Consider the following 22,298-nt stretch of genomic DNA (forward strand, 5'->3'; position numbering starts at 1 on the left):
ACGACAATTGAACATTGTTAAATTTGCAAAAAAATGTGGTTATTCATTTTTTCTCAAAGTTTCTTTAGTTGGATTTTTGTGTTTTGAAAAAACTAGCTCGCCTCGTTTTTTTATTCATTTTCTGTATTTTTTGCTTGATAGAGTTTCAGAGGTTTTCAGGGATCCTCTAAAGGTTTGTTTTTCAAATTTTCGATGATTTATTCAATTGGTTTTAACAGATTTTTCTATTAATTTTACGAAAGTTTTCTTCTGAAGTTCAATCAAAATATTTATTAGAAAATCTTTACCCAATTTTTCAGTAAACATTAGATCATGGACATGGAGAAATAACAGGAGGAAATCCTGAAGAGATCTATGACTTTTTGTTGAAATCTGGGGAAAAAAAATTGCTGGGCCACTGAATGAAATTATGCTAGAATCTCTGTAGTAACTCCTGCAAGAAGACTTAGAGGTATACCTAATCAAAAAAATATGTCAGCAGGAATTTCCAATGGAATTCATGGAAAAATTCTTCCAAGAATTCCTGGAGCAGTTCCTGAAGAAATGCCTGAACGATTGCCTGTAAAAATGTGGAAAACCATTGGAAGAATTTCTGACAGGAGAATTTTTGAAGGAGTCGTAAAGAATCTCTAGAGGATTTTTTTAAAACAAATCCCTAGAAGGTTTTTTGAAGAAATCCCTGAAGGAATCCAATGGCAGATTAAATAATGGAATACCTGAAAAAATGTCTGAAATTGTTCCAAATTAATGATTTTTTGGAAGAGTTCAAAACTTTCCTAGCAGAAATTTTAGGCGTAATTTCTAATGAACATGAACCAATTTTAGGAGGGATCAATGAAAGATTTTCTAAGCGACATGGTAGATTTCTTCTATCTTAAGATATCTGTGAAAGACTTTCTGAAAGAAACTGGTCGAATTTCTAAAATAATCTATAGATAATTTTCTTTAAAAAAAATCTTGAAGAATTTCTGAAGGAATTCTCAGACACATTTATAAAGGAATCGTTGGAGAGATTTCTAAAAGAATCCCTGCATGAGTTTCTATAGGAATCAATGGCAGATCCTTAATCGTAAACCATAACCTTCAAAGATATTCTTTCAGGAATATCTATAGTAATCTATGAAGAAAATATCAGAAAATAACTTCCAGGAGAAACCCAGGAAAAAAGCTAGTGAAATAAATATCGAGAAAAAGAAATATTAACCCCTAGAAGAATCTCGAAAGGAATCTGTGGAGGAATTTCTGAAGGTATCCCTGAAAAAAAATATCTCTAAAAAACTATTTTTTTAAATATCTGCAGAAGTTTCTTATCTTAGTTTAAGATGTATTTATTTATTTATTTATTTATTTATTTATTTATTATTATTTTTGTCCATCTGACTTCAAGGTCTACATGAACATTTGGAAAACCTTAATTTCTAATAAACATTCGTCTAAGTCTTCTTATAAAACTATCTACAGATACACAAAAGTCAAATACACTGACGACACTGTTGAAAACGATGCACGTTGCCCTAACTGGTTCATTCTGGCCATAATCTGTCCGATGAAACTCCAGCCGCAGGAAGTCGTTGTTTCTTAATACCCGGGGGGGGAATATTGATGTTTATTTGTCGCAGTAAAGTGGGAGAGTCTATTACACACTAAAAAAATCTCAATTTTAATAGTGACACAATTGATCGAACTGCCAGAAAAAGCTTTGATATAAACATAAATGTGCCACATTTTTACACTTTTTATGACGTACGTATTAAGTTGATATTGTTTGAGTTCTTCCAGCCATAATTTATTGTAAATCACAGAACTGATAATTTAGTTCTCTATGCTGTAAATTTACGCGATATGTTACAGCAACATAATGTTTACTGATGTTGAACTGTCAAACAGAACCTTACAAAATCAGATAAAGACTGCAGACTGCATTGGAAATTTGTTTATTACGAAGGTGAAACAGCATGAAAACCTCTCATAAATTTAACCCCGGAGTGAGCCAGAAACTTGGAAATGACAATCCGTTGCCATCAGCCGATGCAGTGATAAACGAAAACAGCCACGCACAGTCAATCAAAAGGCGGCTTTGTGTGCTTGGCTGCGATGACGGCTGTCTCAGTTCAGTGCATACATACACACAGCAGTGACGACGCGACGGCCGAACTGGCAAGTTAGTTTATGGTAGAAGTTGTACATCTTCGACTGCCTTCTCTTCAGCGTGATGAGTCAGCCGAGAGAGCAAGATCGAAAACTGACACTCTGAGGATCGAAGTTCGATTCCCGAATGGAACTTTTTGCATTTTTTTTTTCAATATTCGGTGCTATAAATATCACAGTTCTCAATCATGTATACAAGCAGCCGACGCGCTGAGCTGTTGCGGTAAAATTAAGAGAATCAAACATTTTCCGTTTCAAGTAAAAATAACAATTTTGCGTCAAATGTGTTGCTTTTATATGTCGGACTTAAATGACACAAAATTACAAGATTTTTTCGAAGTGTGTACGTTCAACAGCAGCTTTCCAACAAATGCTGCTTTAGCAATAATTCGTCTGTTTGTAAGCGTTTCCATGTCCAAAAGGCGACAGCGTTCTTCGTAGGGCGGCAAATTGTCGGGATTGTTCCAGGGTAAAAATCTGAGGGCATATCTAATAAAGTCTTTATAGAAAAGAATCCGCAGTAATCTCTTGAATGATTTCCGAATATATTCCAAGATTACTTCCTGGTAGCCTTCCTGGAGGAATTTCTAAGGAAATCCTCCGAGAAATTTCGTGAAAAATGATCAGAAGAATTTTGAATATTCCAAAGGATTCCTGAAAAAGTTTCCGTAAGAATTTCGGAAGAAATTATTTAAGAATTTTTCAAAGAAATCCCTAAAAGAATTTCTGAAAGAATTTTTGAGAGATTTTATGAAAGAAACCTAACAAGAAATTTCGAAGAAAGACCTGATGAAATTTTTTGAGGGCGCCAAAAATATTTAATTTGTTTTGAAGCAATAAAAATAAAAACTCACTAACAGTTTTTTGGGTGAATACGACTTGATGGGTTGCGCTAGTTTAACAAGAGTTTAATCCCTAAAAAAACATAAAGTTTCTTCCAACAATTCTATGAACAGAAATAATTTGAAATATTTTTGTCAGCACTTAAATGTCTCAGAAGTAACATCATGAGAATGTTTAGGAATTATCAGAAAGAACTTTCACTAGAATTTCGAAAGCATATTGATTTTGCTTTGTTCATTGAAAAAAAAAATAGTTTCTCAAAATAAAATAGTAGATAAATTTCCAGTTAACATCTTGGTAAATATTCAAAACAATCTGATTTTTTGAGAAATCGGAAAAAAGTAAAAACACATGATCCTTAGATACTTTGAACAGTGAAATCTTGATAATATTCATCCCGTTTGCCTTATGCCTTTTTGGCGCCCCTCTGAGCCTGGCTATCTATAATGGTGTCCATGTTCGTTGTAGTTTGAAGTAACGTAACACAATATCAGCAAGTCAACTAGATTTACCTTGTAAGACCTAGTCTTTGTAAGATTTGGTTCTTCAAAAAAATCTCTGCAACTGGCAACACTGCATAATGTTAAACATCGCTCAACACGATTTTGAGATAATATAGCGAATTCGATTGATCAGTAAAGATTATGTAGAAGTCAGGTGGCATTTTTGGCGTCATTTCAAAATACAGAAATTGTTGGCGTCATTTAATAACACATAATTTTTCTACTAGCTGGCAACACTGGTCATGTAGATTCAAATATAGCTCAATATCTCTGATATGGTGTGAGATAAGCAATACGAATGTTCGACAATGTGTGCACTTGAGGTGCACGTGCAGTACATTGGTCCACGGATACAAAAAATATATTATTGCTAAAAAAAAAAAAAAAAAGACACTACACCGTCTTCAACCAGAGGTTGCACAGACTGAACATACACTAACATTAGGCAACGGACAATACGGAACACCCAGTGGACCAGTGGAGGATTTTTCGTTTGACGAAAAGTTTCCTCCGGCTGGAGCGGGAATCGAACCCTCACTCCGTGGCACTCACAATACGCCTAAACGACTGACGCCGCTAACCGCACGGCCACGAAGCCCATGCGCAGTGTTGCTGGCAACACTGATCATACAGATTCAAATAAAGCTCCAATATCTCTGACATGGGGTGAGATAGGCAATTCGAATGTTCGATAATGTTGGAGTGCATCTTAAATGCATGTTTTTACATTCACATGCTTACATTGTTACATCTTTTGACATATTGACATCTCAAATTGTGCAACAAAGCAAACAATTATTTAATCGCCGGATAAGAATAATGGAGACATTAAGGGGTGATACACAATTTATGTAACGTTGATTTAAAGACCATTTTCAACTACCCACCCCCTCCTCCCTATGTCACACTTTTTGTATGGGACCTTAATATTGTTTGTAAGAGCCGTCACGCTCTGCAAAAGCCCCCCTCCCCCCTAAGAGCGTGACGTAATTTGTGTATGGCCCCTATGGCCAGAAAATTGAATTACGGAAAATCGAGCTACCGGATAATCGAGTCCGATTTGCATGTCAGATCCGGTATTAGTTAGGCAAGTCGGATGTGCGACAAAGTTATAGTACATTGTTTCACATTGTGACACAAAAAATATGTTATTTCTGGCAGATAATATTATAACATCTCTGGAGGGAACTCCAGATTCCTTAGAAAAAATTGAAATGCATTCTGGAAATATTCCTGAAAACCCCTGAAGGAATGCCGGGATGAAGCACTGGACAAATTAGCAGAAAATCATGATGGAAGAATACCTGAAGGTTTACCGGAAGAAGAGTAATGCAAAATTCCTGAGTAACCTTTGCAGGAATTCTGAAAAAAAAACCTAGGTTCTAGGTTAGCCAAACTACCTTGAAGTTCAGAACTTCAGATCTACAATCGGAACAGTAGCCATATCTGTTATACTGAGTAACGTTGCATAATCAACCGCAGTTACTGGAGCAATCTGAAGCTTATTATAAACCTTTGGGACCTTTAGGGTCGTCCAAACTGTTCTATAATGAAGTCCTTCAAATCTACAAGAATAACTTTAGGTGTTTTCACCATAAATAATAGTGTTGTATAATCTACAGGGGTCCGCGAAACTCTTGAAATCTCAAATGTCATTTAGAAACACTACAGGGATATTCCAGGTCAGAAATAACTACCTTGAAGTTTAGGACTTCAGGTCTACACATAATCAGCTGGGATCCGCGAAGCTCTTGAATCACTACAGGGATATTCCAGGTCAGCCAAACTACCTTGGAGTTCAGGACTTCAGGTTTACACTCGTAACAGTATCCATATCTGTTAAACTGAGTATCGCTGCATAAGCAACTGCAATTACTGGAGCAGTCTGAAGCGTACTAGCTTATTATATACCTTTGGGACATTCACGGTCGTCCAAACTGTTCTATAATGAAGTGCTTCAAATCTACAAATATAACGTTGTGTTTTCACCATAAATAATAGTATTGCATAACCTGCTGGGATCCGCGAAGCTCTTGAAATCTCAAATGTCATTTAGAGACACTACAGGGGTATTCCAGGTGATTGCTTAGTTAGATTGGCTATTTTTGGCGAAAATAGCCAATCTGACTAAGCATATAACGTATCGCGGTGATCAAACCAAGTCAGATATTCCAGGTGAGCCAAACTAGAAATCCTGTACATAGAGATGAGCGGAAGTTACATATGTCGATTTGGCAACGCTGTTTGTTTTGTTTACAACAGCTTCCAACACTTGCCACAATGCTAGATGTTCAAACTTTTGCGAGACTTTGTTGTGGTGCAAGTTGTTTTGCTTACGTTTGCTAATTATATTTCAACTTTTTTCCCAAATTTTGAAAAGAAAACAGCGCCATCGGAGAAATCTCTGCATTGCAAAGAATAGCGCGAATCAAACCGGCAGAATTGAATTAAGCAGCAGCAATGAAAGTTTTTTCGAGAAGAGCAACGACAAAAGTTTCTTCATGAGCATAAGCTCTTGAAAGCAGAATTAATTAAGTATTATCTTCTTACTAAATTTACATATGCCTTCAAATTCTCGATAATAAAAATAAATATTTGTAATATGTTTATCGTCGATTGCAATATCGTTCAAACAACGCCTTCCTACAAACGATAAACATGTTCATTTGGCTCACACTTTGACAGTTCTCTCTGCTCGATTGGCTCACAATGGCCGCCTCCGCACATCTCTATAATGTAGGATTACTAAGCCAAACTACCTTAGAGTTCATGACTTCGGGTCTACACTTGTATATTGAGTAACGTTGCATATTTATCCGTGATTACTGGACCAATCTGAAGTCTACTTTTTTATTATGAACCTTTGGGACATTTAGGTTCGTCGTCCAAACTGTTCTATAATGAAGTCCTTTAAATCTACAAGAAAAACTTCATGTGTTTTCACCATAAATGACAGCATAATCTGCTGAGATCCGTGAAGCTCTTGATATCTCGAATGTCATTTACAGTCACTATGGGAATGTTCCAGGTCAGCTAAACTATCTATGAGTTCAGAGTTTCAGGTCTACACTCGTAACATCAGCTATATCTGACATACTGAATAACGTTTCATAATCAATCACGGTGACTGAACCAACCTGAAGTCTACTATATATTATTATGAACCTCTAGGACATTAACGGTCGTCCAAACTATCCTGAAGTTTAGCTCTTGATAGTAACAGTAGTTAGTCTCACAATGAAGACAGATAGTTTTGAAATATTCTAGATCAACAATACTCCGAAGGCCATAGCTTCAGGTCTACACTTGTGATAATAGCTTTTGCCACTACGTAGTGTTAAATAATCCACTGTACTTATCAAAGCAGTTAGAGGAACAATACGCGTTGTTATATATATTTCTGGGATATTATGGGCTCCTTACTGTTATGAAACTTAGTTGATAAAAACAACCAATGTAACTTTCAGAAACTTGGTGGACATAATAGATTACAAATCGTAGCTTTTAATGACCATTACACCCGTAGACTTTAGGATCTAAACTCAAGAACAGTTTGTATGACCTAGGATATCCCAACTGATCTGATACTGTCTATTGAACTTTCAGAAGACTCAGAAGGGCATGATAGATTAAAAATCACAGCTTTGTATAATGAAAGAAGTCACCGTTACACCCATAGACTTGAGGATCTAAACTCAAAAATAGTTTGGATGACCTAGGATATCCAGGAAAAATATTCCGCATAATATTCTACCGCTCTTATACTATTGACCACCAAAACTACAGAAAAACGTAGAAAAAACTCCAGAATAACGCTTGGAAAAATTTCGGCTTCAAAGAGTTAAGATGTACTATTCGAAATAGCGGCGAACCGTTAATAACTTGAAAATTACCAAAATTTCTAAGGTACAATACATGAAAATTTAAAAAGTTTGATGACTTATTAATTTTGTATCATACTTGCATTCAAACTGATCAACAAGATGCTTTCACATGCTGGATAACATAAAACATCTTCTTCTTCTTTATAGCTCTACGTCTCCACTGAGACTTGGCCTGCCTCGCTTCAACTTAGTGTTCTTTGAGCACTTCCACAGTTATTAATTGAAGGGCTTTCTTTGCCTGCCATTGCATGAATTTGTATATTGTGAGGCAAGTACAATGATACACTATACCCAGGGAGTCGAGACAATTTTCCCGACCGGAACGGGAATCGAACCCGCCGTCTCCGGATTGGCGATCCATAGCCTTAACCACTACGCTAACTGGAGAAGTAACATTCCACCTGATTCAGGTCCTTTCAAACCACTTTGGGTTAGGGATCCATGTATGTACTAACTCTTCAAAGACTGGAAAATACTAGTACAGTACGCTAGGAACATGCTAGAATTCTTATTACTGAACAGTGAACACATGTTCCATTATTGAAATGGTATTGCTGCTAATGTTAAAACCCGGGTCTTCTTACTGGGGAGAATTTAGCGGTAAACAAGGGTGATGCTAGGTTTCCGATGCATGGCCAATTATCAGTGCTCTTGTTTTGTTTTCTATAAGAAAGAAATTTCTATGAAAACAAAACAAAAACTATATCAAAATCGATACTTTATTGCCCTTCAATGGCAATTAAGTAATGCGACATGCACTACACTAAGGATACGGGTAATGTCACAATAGATCTAAAAACTGGTCGCAGTGACAGACCCGAACAGGAATATGGTTTCTCTAAGGGTTTCTTTGAGAACATCATTCAAGAATTTCTTGGGGAATGCCTCCAGAATTCCATCATTAATTTATTCAAGGATTCAGTTAATTTTTTTTTCTAGAAGTTCCTTGGAAAACACATTCACACGCAAAAAAATCCGTTCCTATATACGTGAACTCCCAGTCACAGCAACGGGAACAAACGGGAACTATGCATAGCAACGATAACAACAATAAGAAATGTACTCCATGAACTAGATGTCACGGTTTCTAGTACGCCCATATTGACAGCTGGTTCTAGTTCCAGCTCACGGTGTATATTTGCTTGTTCTCATATTTGCGTTTGTTTGTTCACGTTTGTCAGAACGGTTTTCTGAGCGTGCAGGGGTTCCATCGAGATTAAAAAAAAATGATCAATAAAGCTTTGACATCCATGTGCACAACAGACAATGTGTTAGATGTTCATCTAATCCCATCCGAAGGAGGTTTGGATTGTGAAAAGAAGATAACCATGTGCGATTGTGGAATCGAGTTCAGTTCTAGGCCTATTGACGACGGAGATAGTCGAGTGACTCGGTAGCTTGAAGGAATAGAAGCGCCCGTCTAGCGAATTGGGAGTCGTGAGTTCGAGTCTCACCGGAGTACGTGGATTTCATTTCATAATTTCAAATCTCAATTTGTTCATCGAGCACATGTTCTGTTGTGCACATGGATGTCAAAGCATTTTTCAACAGTGTATTTTCCCACATGGCTTGGTCAGCCAAAGCAAAATCAAGAAATTGACACATGAACAATAAGTTCTTAAAAAATTCTCTGAGGGAATTTGCCAAGAACTACCTGGGGAATTTATTCAGGAAGTCATTGGAACATCTTTTAGGATTATTTTAACAATTCCTCCAGGAATTTCATCGGGGATTTATTTAAGAATTCCTTGGACATTTTCCCTCCAGGAAATCCTTGAAATAATATTCCAGGGATCTCATTGGAGATTGGTGAAGAAATGATTTTGTGAAAACCTCTGGGCATATCAACGGGGTTTTTAAAAGGCATTGCTTAGGAAAGTTCGTCACGCATACTCTCTGGGATTTCTTCGGAAACATTTCTCCAAAACGGTTCATTCTCAAATTTTCCTAAAATGTCTTCTGCCTATTTCTCCGCAGACTGCTACGTAAGTAAACTTTCTGAGAGATTCATTCAAGAATTTCAGTCAGGTTATTTAAAATATTTTTCAATATTTTGTCTATAAACTACCTAGACTCATTTTCAGCCTTCGTAGACTTTTTTCCATACAAACTCCCCCGTCTCCCCCTAAGAGTCTAAGTAGTTTAAATCGCTGAATGTATTATTTTGAGAATGAGTTTCATTCCTTTGAGAATTTCAGAACGATTCCTAGTAAACTCTGAATCAATTCCTGAAAGAAATTTCCATATGGTATCCCTGGAAGGATTCCCGAGAAAATCCTTGCAGAGATTCTCGAAATAATTACTGGAGATATTTTTAAGAAAATCTAGGTTTTTCCAAAACAATCTATGAATGTACTCTTAAAAAAACTTGTGAAGGAATCTCTGAATGCAATATTAGAGGAACTGTTTTGACAGTCTTATTCAGTACTTCGAAAAGGGGATCCATGGAGATATTCCTAAAACATTACTTCCCAAGAGATCCTTGGAGTAATGATAATCTTTATCTAGTGTTTCGTTGATGAAGGAGATATGAGAAGTTTAGGGTCCACCAGGCGCGCGTCCTGAAAGGTTAAAATCTGAGGCAACTCATCAATTATAGTATCTCAAAATTGGTAAATAGGTGTGGAAATCACTTTCCATCTGTTTTAAAGATTTTTTTTTCACTTATATGGAACTTATGTATTTTCAGCAGTTTTGTTCTCTTCGTGATAAGGGATTGTTCAACTCAGATTTGGCTTAAAATCCTTCCAAACCAAGCTGAGGTAATTTGGCCGACAAAAACCTCCTTAGACGAAGCGAAAAAATCCGCCGATGTAAGGTTGACGATTTGGAATCAATTTTGTTTTATTTTTCTCTGACCATGTGTAATATTATTCTCAAATAGCAAAATTATGAGCTTTTAATTTATGAAGGAAAATTGAGAAAATGCATATTTATTGTTAAGTTATGACTAGGGTGCGGGCACCGGTTTTGGCCAGTCTAAAGGAAATCATTTTTATAAAAATAACAAATAATCCAATGAAAACTACCAATGTGTCAAATAAAAGGTTTCGATGTATACTTTATTGGGAAAATACAGAAATCCAACTAATACTTGATTTTTGTATTAAAAGTGGCACTGACCAAAATAGATATATGGGAGCTGATTTTTTAAGAAAAGTTATTTTTTTCTTCCAGTTTTCAATCAAAATATATGATTTTAATAGCTGCAATCATATTATGATATTAGAATCTACTAGTAAAAAATAAATTTATGCCGATTTATTTCGTAACAGGCTGAATGCCGCACTAAGACTATTGCGTCTAACAAATTGAATATTGGACAACCAATTAATTGTGTGTCCTACAGTGAGTTCCGTAGATTGTTCTTCCAGAGTATGAAGAACGGTGTGGAAACAATATCTAGTGATTTTGTTCTAATTAGTGCTAGTCCTTTTCTCATTATAGAAGTTTACTCAATAACGTTGTTTTCTAGATTTTTTAGCTGAGTTCTGTAAAAAGAAGTTGAAAGCTAATAGAAAATAGGTTATATTACCGCTCTCATCTTAAAATTTTGTCTACCCAATTTCCAGCGACACTGCCGTAAGTTTATATTCATTTTTTAGAAAATTCGGCAATTTTGGATTAAGTTTTCATACATAATTTTTTGAATAAGTTTCTTTTGAACCATGTTCAAAGAAGTTTCTTTGACTTATTATCTTTTGCATGAGACCTAGGGTTTTGAAATTGGACGCAAATTGGCGGAGATATGGGCCTAAAAAATAACATGTTTTGAGGGGGTGACCCCAATAAACAAAAATACCAGCAACACTAGGAAAAGTTCAAGCTTTCAACAGATTTTGTGTTTCCTTCATTATCTTTACGTATACAATACTCCCTCATATTCAAGTTATCTCGAAATGTCAAGTTCAATTGGCTCCGATAGTTCTATCCGCCAGACTGTGTATAATATACACTGTATATTAGACTGGGTCAACAAAGTCGATTTTTTGGAACAATGCTTTTTCGATTCCTTTTAGCGTCCAAAACAACTGTGCAGAATTTAGAGTGTGCGGTAGTTCGGCAGCAGCAAAGTTTCGCGCGCTCGCTTTACTAGATTTTTGCGAGAGTGAGTTTTTGGAGGCAAAGTGTACAGGCCGCGTTTTCATTCGGTCGTCGTCGTCGTCGTCGTCGTCTATTTGACTGCTCATCTTCGTACGGGGCGATTTATGATACGATAAATGCAACAAACAACATTTTTTGCGATTTTAGTCAACAGACATTGAAATGTTCGTCACGTCAAGTGTCGGCCCAAGTTCCAAAGCCACGTTGGTTCAAAGCACTTTATTTTCTCTTTCGTTAATTTTCGCACTTCGAAAACTATCTGAATGGTTCGTCATCTTCGATGTCGGCATGTGTTTTGTTTTAGTCCAAATGAAAATAAGTGGTTTGATATTAATAGGGTTGCATGAATCACTCCACTTACCAAAGTGAACTCATATCATGCGCCCTTTCCCCTCCCCACTAACAAAAAGTCCTTCCCATGACAGACGTGGAGACGCAGAGGTGATCTCGGTTTTTAGTAAGCAACGCACGTCGTAATAACATTCCTTTCCTTCCTCGATGACCGTAAGGACGTGGCCGGCGCCGTTATTGACCTAATAAAGTTTGGAATTCTCGAAGATGCACATTGAGGACGGTAAGCTACTCCCAAGCTCCGTCTGTTGGTTCCTTGTGCAACTTCGATTGTTCTGATCAATCACGGAGTAGCAACTACGAATAGTACGGTCATTTATGCTCATGCTCATGCTCATGCTCATGCCAAAACAACTGAGCAGAATTTGGGAGCGATTGGTTGCGTCCCCGTATTCCGCTTTGCGATTGAAGTTTGTATGGAATTTAGTATGAAAAAACGTGTTTTTTTACATTTTTCTCATAAATTGAAATTTTTCGTCTAAAACTATCTAACTAATGACGTTGAAGCATAGCCTAGGATATGTCGAAAAACTTTGCAGAAGACCGCAAAGTGATCCGACACTTGTCAAAATAGTTATAACGCACAGATTGTTTGGTGGTGCTTATCATTTAACATGTAAAGGAATAATATCAATAAGAAAATCTCAGTTTTTGGCCTAAGTTACCAAGCGAATAACTTTTTTCACAAGCGTCGGATCACTTTGCGGTCTTCGGCAAAGTTTTTCGGTATATCCTAGGCTATACTTTAACGTCATTAGTTAAACGGTATTAGACAAAAGACTTCAACTTATGAGTAAAATGCAAAAAAGTACGTTTTCCCATACTAACTTCCATACAAATTTCAATCACAATGCGGAATACGGGGACGCAACCAATCGCCCCAAATTTTGCACAGTTGTTTTGGTCGCAAAAAGGAGTAAAAAAAGCTTTGTTCCGGGTTGATGCGGTCAAATTTAAAATTTCTCCATACAACGTTGACCCACTCTACTGTATATAGAGACTGTAGTTTTGAGTGGATGCAACTGTAAAGCAACACAGTTAGAAAAACCAATGTACAATCACATTGAATATCATGCACATAATTGGAGCGTGACATTAGCTGTACGATGCACTATTTTTCAGCGTGCTTTCATTTTGTACTCATGTAAAATTTATTTCTTGCTTGAAGTTTACAACTGCTTGTCAGGTGCTACAATGCTCTTGATTTTTAGGGTTTTTCAGAATGAAAATGGCAAAGAATTATATTACAAACAAAGATTTTATTCAACCGCCAACATTATATGGTTTGGTACAAATTAGAACATCGTAAAACACACGGCTTAACCTTTTGGAATCAGATTGTTTCGCCGATACCTCGCTAGCCGTAGCAGTTCACGGACGCTAGCTGCTTCCGTAAGCCCTCCAGCCCCAGAGTGTTAAGCCTTCCATCACATTTTGAACACTTTATATGGTTTATCATTCTAGAGAACATAAAACGCCTGCATCCTCGTTGGCATGCATTTCCATCACATTGACCGCAATCAAATCAATCTGGTTTCGCATCCGGAAAAACTTCCACACTTGGTTTGGCGATCTGTCGCTGCTGCTGAAAATACCTCCGCTCTGGTTTCTGTATATTTTCTCCTGTTTACCTGGTAATCAGTATTTAACTTTAGTAATTTGATCTAAATATCACGAGTAACGCAAAAACTTACTTGAAGGACTTGGATCGTACACAGAAATTGCACATTTCAGTAGCTGCCCGAGCCGAGACCGGTTTGTTTACTACGACGCCATATTGATTTGCTCTGCAACCAGTTTTACACTTAAGTCATGTAAACTTCTAGGTTGAATGATGTATTTTTTCCGTTTAACAGATAAATGTGAGCAATCTAATGCTTTTCTAATTTCAAACAGCAAATTTGATAAACAAGATCGATTGCTGATCGTTTACATAACATATGGTCGAAACTTAGATTATGAAGGAGTTTACATGGCCAAAGATTACATTGGTTTTCAATTTACGTTTCGAGTAATATTCATATTTTCTTGCTGTGAATCTCAACTCAGGCCTCCCTTGGAACTCTGTAGGAAAATAATCCTTGCTACGCCAATGTATTTCGTTACAAGACATTCATTCAACAAATTTCGGTCAAAAATCACAATGCATTAACAATATTTAAATAGTGCGTTTATAATACGTTTTTGTATGGAAACAGTATACAATTTTCTCATTATTGACTAACATCCCTTATAAGATCATTATAAAAGTTAGCAATCACGCTTCAAACCGGCTCCAAAGTACTCGTTTCGGCAAAATACATACATCAAAGATAAAAAAGCATGGCAGGGAACGAACATCTTTTTTTTGCAGTTAATAGCCTTACCAGTTTGGGCTCTGCTGAAAGAATAGTAAGAACCATAGCTAGTTTCTCGACATGATAAAATATCATCCATAACTCAAATCCATCCACACATTGTACTCACCTTGTCCAGAAAGCTCCCCGCTTCTAGCCACGCCAAGTTGATTCAATGTTGCAGTAGTGTAGCGATTATCCAACGGAGCCACGCCACACGAGGCGAGGAATGATGCACCCAGCTTCGTCGACGGCGACGTGAGATAGCAAAATTCACACTTATGAATGGTCGCGAAATTGCATCCACCTGCGCTGCGTCGGCACCGACTATTTTTTCATCCAATATTAGTTTAACTTTTGTTCACTCGCTGTCGGATGCTTGTTTTTTTTTTCTACTATTTGCACTTTTAACACCCCGAACAGAGGAGGAAACGAGCACTATTCAAACAGATCCAGTCAGCCAGCGCACAAGAACCGTACAAATTCATATGCTGGACCACGATGATGACAGCCCGGGTGGGATAATGAGATTCCAGCCTCACTCTACTATACGCACACATTTTATGGCACATCATTTATTAAATCGGGCTCCCAATTTGAACTCGTTCTTTTCACATCACACACAGAGAGCCACACTTATAACATTGATTATTATTATTTAGAGTTACACTTTGGCATGTAGCTTCTCCGGTTCTACTCTTCTGAAAGAGCCGGAATTGGCAATTTGGCTCATTCACTATGACCCTTCCGTATGTAATTAAAATGTGGGCAGCATCACACTGACAGAGCACTGACGACGAACACCAGCTTTGAGTCCTTTCCAACGATGCGACGTGTGAGATATTTTTGCTATGTCACTGTCAGTCACTGTATGGAATTTGCTTACTACCAACGTATTCACGGCTTTATGATAGTTCCGGCACAGTTTTTGATGGTTTGCATCTAGTTTACAATATATACGTTTATATGAACAAACACTAACTGTAAGCATAAATTAAAAAAAAACTAAATTACTCAGTAGTGGAGCTACCTTAGTGGAGTAACCTTACCATTCTGGTCCTGAACAACACATTTTCAAAATATTACCATCTTGTTATGTTTTATGCAATTCAGTATCATAATTTATATTGTATCTAACTCATTTAAGTATCATAATGGCCAACTCTACCGTACTGATTCACTATGCAACTAAAATGAATTGCATAATGGAAAATAGTTGTATAATGTTCATAATGCAACTCATTTGAGTTGCATTATGAACATTATGCAACTCGAATGAGTTGCATTATGAAAAAATCATTGCATAAAGTTTTGTATGGAACTCGTTGCAAAACTTGATTTTTTCAGCACTCTTCGTTCTTATCCAACTCGGCAAGCCTCGTTCGATAAATGTACTCGTGCTGAAAAAATCAACTTTTTGCAACTCATTACATAGATAACTATTTAGTAAAACTTTAGCATCTTACATATGGTTGGTCAATCATTCATAAATCTAAATTTATGGTTTAGTTACTTTTGGGGTTGCTTATTCTGTTCGCGGGAAAAATTGAATTTTTCTTTTACTCAATCGTTTATTAAAGGCTCATGCACCATCGGGCATAACGGAGCCGTGGAAATAATGAATGTTAAGCTCTTATCGTGAACAAATGGTGTTACAGATATAAAACTGAAATATTTCAGAAGTGGCAAATTGACCGCCCCCAGTTGCTCTTCTGTTATTGCAAAAACAGCTTAACAGCCACTACAGTAATGTCTATTTATCTCAAAAATGTATCTTAATTTTCTCTTTTGCTTCCACTTTTCAAGCTCCAAGGCACTGACCATAAACTACGAAGACTTTTAGGAGGAAGGAGGTTCATGCAAAAGTTTACGCTCCTTCAAAGTTTGTATGGGCAAAATTCTACGAGGGAGGAGGGGGTCGGAGTCTGAGATGGCCAAAAATGAGTCTATGTATTTTATGGACAGCGCCTAATTCTAGCTTTTTTTACCTGGTATGAACATGCAGAGAGTGTCTGAATACACTTACTTCCCATTTGGAGTAAAATTCGCAGAAATGCCAGGAAGATTATCAGGAAAATAAAGTCTCAGGAAAACTCTAGGAGGAATATCGGAAAATATCCCTGAAAGAACCCAGAAAGAAACCTGTCAGAAATTCCTTTAAGTATCCCGGGAGCAATCCATAAAGGAATCTGAAGTAAACATATCTTAAGAAAAGTCCATAAGTGAATTCTGAATCCCTCAAGGATTAGGAGAAGTAGGAGAAATTTAGGATGAATCCCGAAAGGATTCCTGGAAAAAATATCTCTGAAACATTCCTTGAAAGAATCTACAATGTAGTTTGAATGGTGTCAGGCCATTCGGCCGAAGGTCATTAGGCCGAATCGTCATTAGGCCGAATGGTCATAGGGTATTCTTCTTGCCGTTACGTCTTCACTGAGACAAAGCCTGCTTCTCAGCTTAGTGTTCTATGAACACTTCCACAGTTATTAACTGAGAGCTTCCTCTGCAAATGACCATTTTGCATATGTGTATCGTATGACAGGCACGAAGATACTTTAATGATGCTGAATCTACTGATATTTTACCCATGATTTTTTCCTTCTTTTAAATATAGGCTGTTCTTTCTAGTTTCATTGTTAAACTAGTTTTTGGCAAAAATTATTGGAAAAGGTAAAAACAACGGCTAACTTTCAATTAGTCCTGATGACCATTCGGCCTAATGACCATTCGGCCTAATGACCATTCGGCCTAATGGCCTTCTGCCTAATGACCCAGCAACAGTTTGAATCAACAAACGTGTTTGTTGAATTACAAACTAAGAAAATAGGGTAACAATGGGTATTATCGGCAGGTTTGTTCTCTTCGTCATGGGGGGTTTTTGTCAGCCAAATTGCCTGAAACTTGGCCATATAATTCAGCTTAGCTGGGAAGGATTTGAGACCAACTCTGAGTTCAATAGGTTTCAAAAAACCCCCAAAGACGAAGTGAACAAAACGGCCGAGAATAGGTAATTTCCCCTAGTTGTTTCTAAATGAACTTTTGTTGTTTCGAATCAAAGATATCAGTTTGAAACAAACTGGTAAATCAGTTGTTTTAACCGTTTCATACTGCTGCAAGACAACAACCAAATTAGTTAATTTTAACAGCAGAATTTGTTATTTCTACTAATTCTTCAGTTTATAATTACTAAAAATACGAGTTGTTTGCATGCGGTAAAATTTTTGTTTGTTTTTACGGCCGAGCCGGTTAGATTAAACTAAGGGTGCTATTACACTCTTTGCCCAGACGCCAAATATTTGACCACTTTTGACAGATAAATTTTGGCAGGTTGTTTGGTTCTGTTTGTCCCTATTCGTTTTTCGAGAGTGACAAATATTTGTGTTTGCCAGGTACACCTTGGTCAAAATTTAACTGTCAAAAGCGGTCAAATATTTGGCATTGGTCAAAGAGTGTCATACTAGCTTAACAGTTTGGTTGGAGAGGAAACAACAAACATTTCAGTTTGAAATCTGGCCAAACAACCTGAATTTCCAGTTTGTTTAAATTTTCTTTTTTTTTCATTGCCACTATTTTGGAAAAAAACTTGCATTATTGTGCTGTACACGTTTTGTAATTGTAGAAATACAATCATTATTGTATCGAATTAAATCAAATTTTTATTTTGCTCTCATATTATGATTTGCTGTTTATTAGGTAAGCTAGAAATATTCTAGACATTTCAATGGATTCATAAGTAGTCGATAAATAAAATTGTTTCTATTCCGGCAGGGTACAATAGCCGGCAATTGAGGCCATTGTTTTGTCTCAATGATATTTCCTATAGACCAAGTCGTCATCCACACCAGGAACGGACAGCCACTGAAGATATCTTAAACGGGAACATCGGAAGAATAAATTTCCCATATCGTCGGTGACACTTTGCCATCTTGAAAGCTCTCCACGCCATCGCGGTATGCTGCTGCCGTAGAGATTTCCAGACGGCCAGCCAATCAACGTGTAAGGATCCTCCGTTGAAGTGGCAAACACGGAATCAATTTGTCATCAAACTTTCCGCGAATCAGAGAAATGATCATTGAATGTTTGGCATATCGATTAAGATATTCGGATACAGCTAGTTGCAAAAAAAAATGGCTCGAGGATCATTGCCCTAAAGGAATCTCGTGAGAAATGAAATGAAATTTCAGAAGGAATCCCGGAAGAAATTCCCAAAGGACCGAAAAAAAGCCGTCCCTGAATGAATCCCAGGAAGAATCTCTAGAAAAACCTGGACAAAATCAATGAAGGAATCCTGAAGGAGTTCCGGATGGCAGCCCATCACGGACAGAAATGTTTCCTGATTCATATAACCTTTTCCATAGTTCGCTTAAGCTTCGGAGATATTCTTGACATAATTGCTTCTAAAGGTTGATTCACAATGATTTGATGTCTGCATCAACCATATATTATGTTTAAATCAACATCATTCAACATCAACCATCAAATGCTTGAACCAAGCATATATGTTATTACTTAAACCCCTTGCTGACCGAGACTCCGACTGCAGTCTACCCCGTCATTATTCGTCAAAGTGACGACAACAGCGCCAAGGACGACAACGTTATTGTTATCGTGTCTCGATTTCATATAGAAAATCTATCGCTACTTGTTATTACGTGAATCATATTTATCTTCCTGGGGAACCGAAAATGTGCTTCATAGATTTCGCTTCTTCAGCTTCAGGTAAGTTTGCCGCCGGTAGTGGGGAGCAAGAAATCACAAACTCATTGATCTCTATGTTGTTTTCAATGTCTTCCAGGTGCAGCACCACCGATTGAAAGATTGCCCAAAATGCAGCAGGAGCAAGAACCAACAACCGGAACCAAAGCAACCCTGGTGCGATCGCCCGGTTCGGACAAGGGAACCCAGCATACGCTAGTAAAGGAGAGTGATCAATTCCAATCTGGACAAACCGGTGCACAAAAATTGATTCCTCCTGGACGGTTCCGTTGGACCGTTGGTTGTACAAGCCAAGCTAGATTACCTGTTGGAGATGCGCAAGACCGGACTGGATGCCGTCATATCACGAAGTGTTTACTCCACGAAGCTACCAATGACGCACGACGTGACCGGAGAACCCTTGATGAGCCGAAGTGACGAGAATGCCTCAGCGCTGGTGAAACGCCTGGGGGCTCACTACGCCCTCGCGTGGACTGCACTTTCGGGTCGATGCCGATTCATTTGAATCGCAAAATGCACATCGATGCACTGCACATCATTTGGATAACAAATTATTTGAACAGACTATTAAGGGAATAAAGAACTTTTTTGCTAAACTTTTTGAATTAAACGTTCCTGTAATGGTGGTATTTAGTGCGAAATGTTACAATTAGAACATATTGCACTAAAATAGGGTATGTGTTCCATCATTAATCTCACGCTCCCATATTCATCCTATTCGAAAACAAGCGATTACGGCACCGATTGATTCCGTTCTTTTTGATTTCATGGGTGCTCACTTCTAACAAAAAATACAAAAATAAGAAACAAAATAAACAGCGTTTTAATCCTTTGTTTTTCGTAGGATGAAAATGGGAGCCACATGCTTAAGAATGGAACCAATACCCTACGACCATTATAGAAATGTTCATCCCAAATTAGAAGATTTTCATTCTAAAAATGCAACATAACCTCATTTGAACGAATTTTTGTGTATGCTTAAAACAATTATCCGATACAGTTAGTTTAAGTCTCAAGTCTAGGGTTAAGAGACGTTGAGTTAAATATAAACATGCTTCGCTTGAATCTACAACGAGAATAAATGAGCTGTCAAATCATCAATAATAAATATTTTTGATGTATGCATAATATGATTGAGTCAACCATATTTCTTGCTTTAATCAGTTCATCAATTTTAATCATTTCAAGCTTCTGTTATGCTTCGTGCTATGATAGTATGCGTAATACAATCTCAAAAATGGATTATATTAAAGTCAGTGCACAAATATGCTTGTTCGCGACCGGAATATGATTGATATAACTTTATATTTTTCTCCGTGCAGGAGAAATATCAAAAAGAATCTCAAAAACCTAAAAAGAACGCTAGAGGAATGCCTGATAAAATCTCAGTATTAATCTGCAAAAAAACCCGGATGTAAACCCGGGAGAAATCTTTGAAGGAAGGAATCCGGAAAGAACTCTGTGAACGAATTCCGGAAGAACTCAAACAGGAATTCCTAAAAAAAAAACCCGAGAGGAATCAAGGAAGGAATCTAGGAAAGAATTCCTGAAGACATCCGTGGCAGAATCCAGGAAATGTTAAAATAAAATATCATCCCGGGAGGCATCCATGAAGGAATCACGAAAGGACTCTCGAAGGGATTCGCTGAAGGAATCCCGAGAAAAAAATCAGGAAGAAATTCATTGAAGAATTTAGAAATCAATTCTGGAAAAATCTGAAGGAATCGTTGAGGAAAACCCAGGAGAAACTTCTGAAAAATACAGGAAGAATCCCCTAAAGCATCGTTCAATGAATCTTTTCAGAAATACACGAATGAATGCAGATTACCTCTTGCCGGGAGAAATTTCTGAAAAATCCTGGAGGAATTCCTGATGGAATCTCAGCAATATTCCGCAAAAGAACACGCTAGGAATCTTGATGAAAAACCCAAAAGGGTCTCTAGTTAGCCTAGTGCACGCAAAAAAATCCGTTCCGATATACGTGAACTCCCAGTCACGGCAACGGGAACAAACGAGAACTATGCATAGCAACGATAACAACAATAAGAAATGTACACCGTGAACTAGATTTCACGATTTCTAGAACGCCCATACTGACAGCTGGAACTAGTTCCAGTTCACGGTGTATATTTGCTTGTTCTCATATTTCCGTTTGTTTGTTCACGTTTATCAGAACGGTTTCCTGAGCGTGTGGTTAAGGCTATGAATCGCCAATCCGGAGACGGCGAGTTCGATTCCCGTTCCGGTCGGGAAAATTTTCTCGACTCCCTGGGAATTGTGTAACATTGTGCTTGCTCTACAATCTACAAATTCATGCAATGACAGGCAAAAAAAGCCCTTCAATTCTTAATTAGCTGTGGAAGTGCTCAAAAAACACTATGTTGAAGAGAGTCAGGTCAAGTTCCAGTGAGAACGTCGAGCCATAAAGAAGAAAGAAGAACAATTCCTAAAGAAATCACGTGGTAAATCAATGGAAGGATCCCGGGTGGAATCCTCGGTGGAAACCTTATAAGAATACTTGATGAAGAATCCTGAGGGGGTTCCGTAAGAAATCTTTAGACGAATCCCTACAGGAATCCCGAGAATAGAATATTTTACAGTGGAACACTACAAATGTAATAAAATAGGATATCACATTTGACCATAAAAATAAAACACAGAACATAAGTTTTGCGCTGGATAAAAATTCCCGAACCTAGGATGACGAGGTCTCATTATTGTTGTTGGTCAATTCTGAATTCGTCAATTCTGTTTTCGTATTTTTTCTGGCAAGTTTCCCAAGTAGGGTGAGTAATCATGAGTTGAACCAAATTGCGGCTTTCTGAAGCATCGGGAATTTTGACTGATTTTTTTTTCACCCACATGGAAATAATTTACTACGGTAAAGTCTCAGGTATATGAAAGCCACAGGTATTAGCCCTTCGTAAAGTGATAAAAAGTTTACATTTGCACCAAATTTTATTGAAAATTTCAATTATTTGTCAATAATGATTTTTATCATAATTTGAGCCAATTTTAATCTAGATTTGAACTTATGGCGGCAGCAGCTCGAGCAATTCCGACAACAGCCAATTTCATGCTAAACAACAAAAAATCACATGGATCTGCTAATTCTCATAACTATTTTTCATTAGGCAGTGGAATTTCAACTCGGAATGTTCGGAATTTTTCAGGAATTCGGAAACTAAAATTGGAATTTTCCATCTCCCAAGAGTAAACTAAGCAGCCACTAGCGCAGTCTGCGGACCAACACTGGAAGCTCGCCACCTCTCACTAGTTCAAATCTTGATTACAAATGGTTAAATTCAAGATAAGATTCTCCAATTAATAATTACTTAAATTTGATAATTTTATGTCAAATAATGTGGAATTTTTTTTGATCGATCCTACGATAAATTTGCTTTCAATTAACG

General features: G+C 37.3%; 1 protein-coding gene across 6 annotated transcripts in view; it reads right to left on the reverse strand.

The window, feature by feature from the left end:
- The window catches only part of LOC109414810 (adenylyl cyclase 78C), a 420,295-nt gene that overhangs the window by 393,242 nt on the left and 4,755 nt on the right, over window positions 1-22,298 (reverse strand). For 2 of the 6 annotated variants that reach the window (XR_002131191.3, XM_062859286.1), the window contains exon 2: window positions 14,300-15,150. The exons of 1 other annotated variant lie outside the window; for it this stretch is intronic. The gene's annotated coding sequence lies outside the window, so the exon portion shown is untranslated. The remainder of the gene's footprint in view (window positions 1-14,299; window positions 15,151-22,298) is intronic. 3 more of the 6 variants (XM_062859288.1, XM_029875572.2, XM_062859287.1) reach the window with 3 other exon arrangements.

The sequence above is a fragment of the Aedes albopictus genome, chromosome 3, assembly GCF_035046485.1.
Source record: "Aedes albopictus strain Foshan chromosome 3, AalbF5, whole genome shotgun sequence".
Classification (NCBI taxonomy): domain Eukaryota; kingdom Metazoa; phylum Arthropoda; class Insecta; order Diptera; family Culicidae; genus Aedes; species Aedes albopictus.